The following is a 10,140-nucleotide window of genomic DNA, read 5'->3' as shown; positions in this document are numbered from 1 at the left end:
GCAATCTTGGATCAAGGAGCTCAGATCTAGGAACACAGTGAATGTTTTATATGTGCTTGGACTTAAAAAATTTAGAATTTACTTGGGTTTTCCTGTTACCTCCTTTTCTAGTTTTTTTTTTTAAACAAATTTGGATTATTGATTTGTCTTGCTTCTTATACAAAATTTTATATATTTTGCCTACATTGTGCATTCTCTGAAACCCCTCACTTTTGTATGTTTTATCCCTTAGCTTGAAATATTTTATTATTTTTCCAGTGCCTTTGTTAACCTGTGCACTGTTTAGAAGATGGTGCTTAATGAACATATATTTGTGATTTTAAAAGATTTTTCATGGTTCTATATTTACAATTTAGTTCTATTTTTCAGAGAACATATGCCTTATGATTTTAATATTGAAAATGTATAGTGAGACTGTATACTATAAAAATACCGAGCATGTTTCCAAATTTATTGATATATAACTGACATGTAATATTTTGTAAGTTTAGTATGATGTGATGATAGCTCAATGGGATGGTGTGATATATTTATATATTGAAAAAGGATTATCACAATAATACTGGTTGTCACATCTATCATCTCACCCAAGGACAATTTGTTGTTGTTTTTCTACAGTGGTGAAAACATTGAAGATCTGTTCTCTTAGCACTTTCAAATGTGCCATACATTAGATAGTTAACTGTAGTCACTATGCTATATATTAGCTCCCCAGACTTCATTCATCTTATATCTGGAAGTTTGTACCCTTTGATCAGCATCTCCCCATTTCTCTCACCTCCTGGCCCTGACTGCCATCTGTTAATCCAACGTTTTTAGAATCCACATAAACCTGAGATCATTCCTGTTTGTCTAACTTATTTCACCTAATATAATGTCCTCAAGCATCATTCATGTTGTAGCAAATGCAAATTTCCTTCTCTTTTTGCTGAATAATATTCCCTTGTAAACACATTTTTTTTAAGCATGTGTGTGGTTGCGTGTGTGTGTCTTTATACATTAATCAACTTATGGGCCCTTAGGTTGTCTCCATATCTTGGCTGTGGTGAAATGAACATGGTGCAAATACCTCTGACATCACAATTTTATTTCCTCTGGAAATACATCCAGAAGTGGATCTACTGGAGCATATGATAGTTCTATTTTTGATTTTTTAAGGAATCCCGATACCTCTACACTGTTTTCCATAGTGACTCTACCAATTTACATTTTCATCAATAGTATATTTGGGTTCTCTTTTGTCCACATTCTTTCCAGCACTTATTATCTCTTGCCTTTTTGATAATAGCCATTCTAACAGTGTGAGGTTATATCTGCTATGGTTTTGATTTGTATTTCACTGATGATTGGTGATATTGAGTACCTTCTTCATGTACTTGTTGGCCATTTATATGTCTTCTTTGGAAAAATATCTATTCTGGTCTTTTTCTCATTTTTAAAAATTGGATTATTTGGCTTTTTTGCACTTTTATGAGTCTTTGAATATATATGTACAAATAATGCATATATATTATTATTTATTCATTATGAATGGTTATAAATATTCGGGTTTTGATTTGCAAATATTTTCTCCCAAACCGTTTTTTTTCCTTTTCATTTTGCTGGTGGTTTCTTTTGCTTTGCAGAGTTTATAAGTTTAATATAGTCTCATGTGGCTAATTTTGTTTTTGTTGCTTATGCCTTTTGCGTCGTATACAAAAAGCCATCTCCAAGACTAATGTCAAAGAGGTTTTACACCTCTTCTCAGTATTGCATCATTGCAAATCTTAAGTTTAAGTCTTTAATCCATTTCGAGTAACATTTTTGTGAGTGATTTGTGATGAGTCAATCTAATTTTTCAGCATGTGGTTGTCCGGCATTTCTACCATCCTTCATTGAAGAGACTAACCTGTCTGTACTAAGTATTTCCAGCACTTTTTGAAATTTTCGTTCATCAAATGTGCATACGTTTATTTCTAGGCTTTCAACTCTGTGTTACCAGTCTATGTGTATGTTTTTATGTCCATGCTGTTTTCATTGTTAATTAATTAATCTATTAATTAATCCATTGTTTTCATTCATTGTAAAATAATTTCATATCAGGAAGTGTCAAGTGACTTTGTTCTTTTCCATGTTGCTTTAACTATTCAGGATCCATTGTGGTTCCATATGAATTTAAGAGTTATTTACTGTTTCTGTTAAAACATGCCACTGGCATTTTTATGGGCATTGAATTGAATCTGTAAATGGTTTTGAGTAGTACAAATATTTTAACAAATTTAGCCCTTCCAGGCCTTGAAGATGAGATACTTTCCATTTATGTCTTCATCAATTTTTTTCATCCATGGCTAATTGTTTTCATTTTACAGATTTTTTTAACATCTTAAATTTATTTCTAAGTATTTTATTGTTTTGGGTGCTATTCTAAATGAGATTTTCTTTATCAACTAGTTTATTGTTAGTATATAGAAATGCAATTGAATTTTGCATGTTGATTTTATATCCATAAAGTTACTAAAATTGTTCATTTGTTCCAGAGTTTTCATTTAATCTTTAGGGTTTTCTGCATATAAGATCAAATCATCTGGAATCAGAGACAATTTTATGTTTTGCTTTCTGATATTGGATGCTGCTTATGTTTCCCTAATTGCTCTAACTCAGACTTGTAATGCTATGTTGAATACAAGTGGTGCTAGTGTGTAGTCTTCTCATTTCTGATCTTAGAGGAAAAGTTTTAAATCTTTTGCCTTAAAGAATGATGTTAACTGGAGTTCCTGTCATGGCAGAGTGGTTAACGAATTTGACTAGGAACCATGAGGTTGCAGGTTTGATCCCTGCCCTTGCTCAGATGGTTAAGGATCTGGGGTTGCTGTGAGCTGTTGTGTAGTTTGCAGACGCAGCTCGGACCCCGAGTTGCTGTGGCTCTGGCATAGGCTGGCGGCTACAGCTGTGATTCGACCCCTAGTCTGGGAATCTCCATATGCCATGGGAATGGCCCTAGAAAAGACAAAAAGGCCGAAAAAAAAAAAAAAAAAAAGAATGATGTTAACTGTGGGCTGGTCATGTATGGTCCTTATTATGTAGAGTTATATTCTTTTTATACCCAGTTTGTTGAGGTTTTATCATGAAAGGATTTTGAATTTTGTCAAGTGCTTTTTCTGTATCTATGGAAAAGATCATCTGATTTTAATTTTTGATTATATTAATCCACATATTTCCTCACAAACAACTGCTCTCTGTGGAGAAGGTATACTATTTTTTTTTAAATTTTTTATTACTCAAATGAATTTATCACATCTGTTGTTGTATAATGATCATAACAATCTGATTTCACAAGATTTTCATCCCAAAGCCCGAGCACATCCCCCCACCCCCCAAACTGTCTCCTCCGGAGACCATAAATTTTTCAATGTCTGAGTCAGCATCTCTTCTGCAAAGAAGTTCAGTCTGCCCCTTTTTCAGATTCCACGCATCAGTGAAAGCATTTGATGTTGGTGTCTCATTGTCTGGCTGACCTCACTTAGCATGATAGTTTCTAGGTCCATCCACATAGCTAAAAATGCTGGTATTTTTTCCATTTAATGGCTGAGGAATATTCCATGGTGTATATGTACCACATCTTCTTGATCCACTCCTCTGTCAATGGACATTTAGGTCATTTTCATGTTTTTGCTATTGTAAATAGTGCTGCAATGAACATTGGAGTACATGTGTCCTTGCGATTCATGGCTTTCTCTGGGTAGATGCCCCAGAGTGGGATTGCTGGATCAAATGGCAGTACTATGTTTAGCTTTCTGAGGAATCTCCATACTGCTTTCCACAGTGGTTGCACCAATTTACAATCCCACCAACAGCATACTAGGGTTCGTTTTTCTCCACACACTCTCCAACACTTATTGTTTATAGACTTTTTGATGATGGCCATTCTGGCTGGTGGAAGGTGGTACCTCAGAGTGGTTTTGATTTGCACCTCTCTAATAATGAGCGATGTTGAACATCCTTTCATGTGTTACTCAGCCATGTGTATGTCTTCTTTGAGAACTGTCTGTTTAGATCTACTGCCCATTTTTTGATAGGCTTGTTTGTTTTTTTGGTATGGAGCTGCAGAAGTTGTTTATAAATTTTGGAGATCAATCCCTTGCCAGCGATTCACTTGCACAGATTTTCTCCCATTCTGTGGGTTGTCTTTTTGCATTGTCTAGGGTTTACTTGGCTGTGCAGAAACTTTGAAGTTTGATTAGGTTCCATTTGTTTATTTTTGTTTTTGTTCTCAGTACTCTGAGAGGTGGATCTGAGAAGATGTTGCTGTCGTTTATGTCAGAGAGTGTTTGGCCTATGTTTTCCTCTAAGAGTTTTATAGTGTCTGGTCTTATATCTAGGTTTTTAGTCCATTTTGAGTTTATTTTTGTGTATGGTGTTATGGAGTGTTCTCATTTCATTCTTTTCCATGTGGCTGTCCATTTTTCCCAGCACCACTTATTAAACACGCTGTCCTTTCTCCATTGTATATCCTTGCCTTCTCTGCCATAGATGAGTTGGCTGTAGGTGCGTGGGTTTAATTCTGGGCTTTCTATCTTGTTCCACTGATCTATGTTTCTGTCTTTGTTCCAGTACCATACTGTTTTGATGATTGTTGCTTTCTAGTATAGTCAGAAGCCAGGGAGCCTGATTCCTCCAGCTCTGTTTTTCTTTTTTAGGATGTCTTTGGCTATTCTGGGTCTTTTGTGCTTCCAAACAAACTTTAAAATATTTTGTTCAAGTTCTGTGAAAAATTTGATAGGGATTGTATTGAATCTGTAGATTGCCTTAGGTAGTATAGTCATTTTGATAATACTAACTCTTCCAATCCATGAGCATGGTATCTTTCCATCTATTTGTGTCATCTTTGATTTCATTCATCAGTGTCTTATAGTTTTCAGAATACAGGTCTTTTGTCTATTTAGGTAGGTTTACTCCTGGGTATTTTATTCTTTTTTATGTGATGGTAAATGGGATTGCTTGCCTAATGTTTTCTTCTGCTCTTTCATTGTGAGTGTATAGAAATGCTGTCAGTTTCTGTGTATTAATTTTTTATCCTGCGACTTTGCCAAATTTGTGGATGAGCTCTAGCAGTTTTTTGGTAGGGTCTTTAGGATTCTCTAGGTATAGTATCATGTCATCTGCAAATAGTGATAGCTTTACTTCTTCCTTTCCAATTTGGATTCCTTTTATTTCTTTTACTTCTCTGATTGCTGTGGCTAGGACTTCCAAAACTATGCTGAAGAGTAGTGGTGAGAGGAGATATCCTTGTCTTGTTCCTGATCTCAGAGGGAGTTCTTTCAGCTTTTCACCATTGAGAACGATGTTCACTGTGGGTTTGTCACAAATGGCCTTTATCATGTTGACGTAGGTTCCTGTTATGTCCACTTTCTGAAGGGTTTTTATCAGAAATGGGTGTTGGATTTTGTCAATGGCTTTTTCCATGTCTATTGAAAGGATCATATGTTTTTTATTCTTCAGATTGTTAATGTGGTGTATCACACTGACGGATTTGTGGATATTGAAGAACCCTTGCATCCCTGGGATAAATCCTACTTGATCATGATGTATAATCCTTTTAATGTATTGTTGGATGTGGTTTGCTAGCATTTTGTTGAGGATTTTTGCATCGATGTTCATCAGTGAAATTGGCCTGTAGTTTTCTTTTTTTGTGGTCTCTTTATCTGGTTTTGGTATCGGGATGATGGTGGCCTCATAGAATGAGTTTGGGAGTATCCCTTCCTTCCAAACTTTCCCTTCCAAACTATTTTTTGAAATAGTTTCAGAAGGAGAGGTGTTAGCTCTTCTCTAAATGTTTGATAGAATTCACCTGTGAAGCCATCTGGTCCTGGACTTTAGTTTGTTGGAAGTTTTTAAATCACAGTTTCAATTTCACTTCATATGATTGGTCCATGCTTCTTTTCTATTTCATCTTGGTTTAGTCTTGGAAGATTTTACTTTACTAAGAATTTGTCCATTTCTTCTAGTTTTTCTGTTTTATTAGCATATAGTAGCATATAGTAGTTTCTTATGATCCTTTGTATTTCTGTGATGTCCATTGTTACTTCTCCTTTTTCATTTCTAATTTTATTGATTTGAGTCCTCACTCTCTTTTGCTTGATAAATCTGGCTAAGAGTTTATCAATTTTGTTCATTTTTCAAAGAACTAGCTTTTCATTTCATCGATCTTTTCTATGGTTTTCTTTGCTTCTATTTCATTGATTTCTGCTCTGATCTTTATGATTTCTTTCCTTCTACCAACATGAGGTCTTGTCTCTTCTTCTCTCTCTCGCTGCTTTAGATGTAAAGTTAGCTTATTTGAGCTTTTTCTTGTTTCCTGAGGTGGGCTTTTATTGCTATAAACTTTCCTCTTAGAATGGCTTTTGCTGCATCCCATAGGTTTTGGATTGTCGTATCTTCATTGTCATTTGCTGTCAGGTATTTTTTAATTTCCTCTTTGATTTCTTCAGTGATCCATTGGTTGTTTAGTAGCATGTTGTTTAGTCTCCATGTGTTTGTGTTTTTTGCAGTTTTTTTCTTGTTGTTGATTTCCAGTCATATAGCGTTGTGGTCGGAAGACATGTTTGATATGATTTCAATTTTCCTAAAGTTACCGAGGTTGGATTTGTAGCCCAGGATAAGATCAATCATAGAGAATGTTCCATGTGCACTTGAGAAGAATGTGTCTTCTGTTGCTTTTGGATGGAATATCCTATAAATATCTATTAAGTACATCTGGTTTAATGCATCATTCAGAGCCTGTGTTTCCTTATTGATTTTCTGTCTGGTTGATCTGTCCATTGCTGTAAGTGGGGTGTTAAAGTCCCCCACTATGATTGTATTATTGTCAATTTGTCCTTTTAAGGTTGTTAGCAGTAGCCTTATATATTGTGGTGAACCTGTGTTGGGTGCGTAGATATTTAAAATTGTTATATCCTCATCTTGGATTGATCCTTTGGTCATTATGTAATGTCCTTCTTTGTCCCTTAAAATATGCTTCATTTTAAAGTCTATTTTGTCTGATATGAGTATTGCTACTCCAGCTTTCTTTCGATCCCAGTTTGCATGAAATATTTTCTTGCATCCTCTCACTTTCAATTTGTATGTGTGCCTGGAAGTGAAGTGGGTCTCTTGAAGACAGCATATATATGGGTGTGGTTTTTGTATCCATTCAGCCAGTCTATGTCTTTTGGTTGGGGCATTTAGTCCATTCACATCTAAGGTAATTATTGATATGTATATTCTTATTGCCATTTTATTAATTACTTTGGATTTGTTTTTGCTGTTCTTTTTCCTTTCCTTCTTCTCTTGTTCTTTTCTGCCTAGAGAAGTTCCTTTAGTATTTTCTGTAAGGCTGGTTTAGTGTTGCTGAATTCTCTCAGCTTTTGCTTACTTGTGAAGGTTTTGATTTCTCCTTCAAATCAGAATGAGAGCCTTGCTGGGTAGAGTAATCTTGGTTGGAGTTTTTTTCCTTGCATCAGGTTAAGTATATGGTGCCACTCCCTTCTGGCCTGTAGAGTTTCTATTGAAAATTCTACTGATAACCTTATTGGGGTTCCATTGTATGTAATTTGTTTCTTTTCCCTAGCTGCCTTCAAGATATTTTCTTTGTCTTTAATTATGGTCAGTTTGATTAGTATGTGTCTCGGGGTGTTCCTCCGTGGGTTTATTTTATATGGTACTCGTTGTGCTTCCTGGATTTGAGTGAGTGATTCCTTCCCCATGTTAGGGAAGTTTTTGGCTATTATCTCTTGGAATATGTTTTGTCTCCTTCTCTCTCTCTTCTCCTCTGGCACCCCTATAATACGGATGTTGGTGCGTTTAACATTGTCCCAGAGTTCTCTTAGACTCTCTTCATTTCTTTTGAATCTTTTTTCTCTTTTCTGTTCTGCATCCGTAATTTCCACTAATCTGTCCTCCACCTCACTTATTCGTTCTTCTTCCTCCTTTATTCTGCTGCTAGCTGCTTCTAGTGAATTCTTTACTTCAGTTATTGTATTTTACATCTCTTCTTGTTTGAGTTTTATATCTTGTATCTCTTTGGCCAGTGTTTCCTGTAAGTTATCCATCTTTGCCTCCAGTTTATTTCCAATGTCTTGCATCATCTTCAGCATCAACAATCTAAAAGTCTTTTTCCTGGAGGCTAAGAATCTCTTCCTCGTTTAGCTGTTTTTCTGTGTTTTTTTCCTTTCTCCCTTATCTGAGTTATAGTTCTCTGTCTTTTCATTTTGATAGTTTTTTGGTGTGGTGACCTTTTTACAGATAATAGATTTGTAGCCTCTCTTACTTCTGATGTCTGCCCCTCTGTGGCTGAAGTCGGTATGGGGGGCTTGCTGTAGGCTTCCTAATGGGAGGGGCTGATGCCTGCCCACTGGTAGGTGGAGCATATTCTAATCCCTCTGGTGGGTGGGGCTTAGTCTCTGGATGGGATTAGAGGCAGCTGTGTGCCTGAGGGGTCTTTAGGTAGTCTGTTTACTGAGGGGTGGGGCTGTGATCCCTCCTGTGTTGTTGTTTGCCATGGGGCTTCTCAGCAGTTGACTGAAGGATGGGGCCAGATTTTTCCAAAATGGCCACCTCCGGAGAAAGGCATGGCTGCTGAAGGGAGCTTTGCTTTCAATGACCTTCCTTCACAACAAGCACGTTCACCCATTTTCCCAGGATGTCTCCAAGAACTGCAGTCAGGTTTAACCCAGATTCCCATGGAGACTTTGCTTTGCCCTGGGACCCAGGGCACTTGAAAGTTTGTGTGCGCCTTTTAAGAATGAGGTCTCTGTTTCCCCCAGTCCCGTTGAGCTCCTGCACATAAGCCCCACTGGCCTTCAATGCCAGATGCTCCGGGGCTCTTTCTCCCCATGCCAGATCGCCACACGTGAGCATTTGATGTGTGGCTCAGAACTCTTAGGCCTGTAGGTGAGTCTCTGTGATCCAGTTAGTTTCAGTCTGTGGAGCTTCACACCCAAGAGGTATTGGGTTGTTTATATTGCAAAATCTCCCCTCCTACCTCTTGATGTGTTCTCCTCTTTTTCTTCTGGAGTAGGATATCTTTTTTAAGGTTTCCAGTCCATTTGAGTGAAGAGTGCTCAGACTTTAGTTGTGAATTTTGTTGTTTTTAGGAGAGAAGTTGAGCTCAAGTCCTTCTATTCTGCCATCTTAATCCCATCTCCCTCCTCATCTTGAGAAGGTATATTACTGTAACGTGGTACAGATTAACTTGAACTTTTTTCTAAAATTGGACATGTGTTCTTTTGGCAGGTGCTTTAACTTCTGTGATTGGTAATAATAATAACATATAGGATTTTTTTTTTCTTGTCTCTTTAGGACCATACTTGTGGCATATAGAGGTTCCCAGACTAGGGGTTGAATCGGAGCTGCCAGTCTACACCACAGCCATAGCAATCTGTGATCTACACCACAGCTCGTGGCAACCCTGGATACTTAACCCACTGAGTGAGGCCAGGGATCAAACCTGCATCATCATGGATATTATTTGGGTCTGTACCCCAGTAAGCCACAATGTGCACTCCCCATAAAATATGGGATTTTTAAAACTTTATTGATATATTTTTACATATCATAAAATATATCCGTTTAAGTATAATTAAATGTTTTGATAAATATGTGTGCCAGGGCCAGCTCAGCAGGATGGGGCTGAAGAACAGCTGCTGTGGAACTTAAGGAAAAAAAGTTAACATAAAACAAGACACAGAAACATTTGTCTTAAGTAAAGGTGGGAGCTGGGAACTCAAGGTCTCAGGGACCAAGAGCCCTGCCTCAAGAAACTACACTGCTTTTATTGTGCTCTTTAGATGTGATCAAGTTAGGAGTGGCTATGGGTGGATGATACGGGTTTGTTTACTATTATATAAGTTCTTTTACTATTTAAAAAGCCACTTAGGTGGTAAAAGGTTAAGCTCTTACTCTGATCTCTAGGCACATAACAGTTCTTAAGCTTAAGTCACTTATGCCTTTAGGTCTTTGTTCTTAAGCTTAAGTCATTTACCAGCACTGTGACTGTTTTTCAAAGCAGGAAGATGGGATAAAGTAAGACAAGAAGATGGGATAAAGTAAAGAAGGACAAGATGGAGTTTTCAAAGAAACATGTCTTGCGACATATGTGCACTCTTACAAGCACCACAAATGACA

Source organism: Sus scrofa, unplaced genomic scaffold, assembly GCF_000003025.6.
Source record: "Sus scrofa isolate TJ Tabasco breed Duroc unplaced genomic scaffold, Sscrofa11.1 Contig53, whole genome shotgun sequence".
NCBI classification, from domain to species: Eukaryota; Metazoa; Chordata; class Mammalia; order Artiodactyla; family Suidae; genus Sus; species Sus scrofa.
The sequence above is the reverse complement of the archived record's forward strand: the minus strand, read 5'-3'. Positions refer to the sequence as shown.